Below are 514 nucleotides of genomic sequence, written 5' to 3' on the forward strand. Positions count from 1 at the left end.
GTCTCTCTCTTTTACCCAACTCACCCAGTGCCACTCTCACCCGCCCACTGAGGTGAGCAGCACCAAACTTCTTTACTTGCCACCGCATAAATGGAACCCAACCTTTTTTTATAATAATCATTCGGCCGCGTAGCTGGCATGTTTCATGTCCCCTGTTTTCAGAGATGGCGATGCCCTCATATAAATCAAATGAATGCGAAGCCCCATAATCTCAGTGAATTCGATGCCTTTTGTGAAATATCTGCAGCCCAGGTGATGGGCTTCCCCCGCAGCTTGGGATCCCGTGTAATCGAGTCGAGGCGATTTGCATCTCGGTTGCACCTTCAGAGATCGGTCCTGTCGCAGGCGAAGACGCGGCCGAAATGTGCTATGCGTTTGAAGTGCTACGCTAGAAGGGTGGAGGCGCAAGGGATGGGAGTTCCAGAGTGCCACTCAAGCAGTGCCACGCCAGGGTGGCCGAGTAGTATGCAAAGCAGATAGAATGGCGGAGTGACCTGCCTGTCTGCCGAAGAGC

General features: G+C 52.9%; 1 protein-coding gene across 1 annotated transcript in view; it reads left to right on the forward strand.

Moving 5' to 3' along the window:
- Nucleotides 1-514, forward strand: part of LOC119588687 (serine/arginine repetitive matrix protein 2-like) — a gene marked incomplete in the record, with an annotated part of 176340 nt that overhangs the window by 133921 nt on the left and 41905 nt on the right.

Source organism: Penaeus monodon, chromosome 24 (genome assembly GCF_015228065.2).
Source record: "Penaeus monodon isolate SGIC_2016 chromosome 24, NSTDA_Pmon_1, whole genome shotgun sequence".
In the NCBI taxonomy this organism is placed as follows: Eukaryota; Metazoa; Arthropoda; class Malacostraca; order Decapoda; family Penaeidae; genus Penaeus; species Penaeus monodon.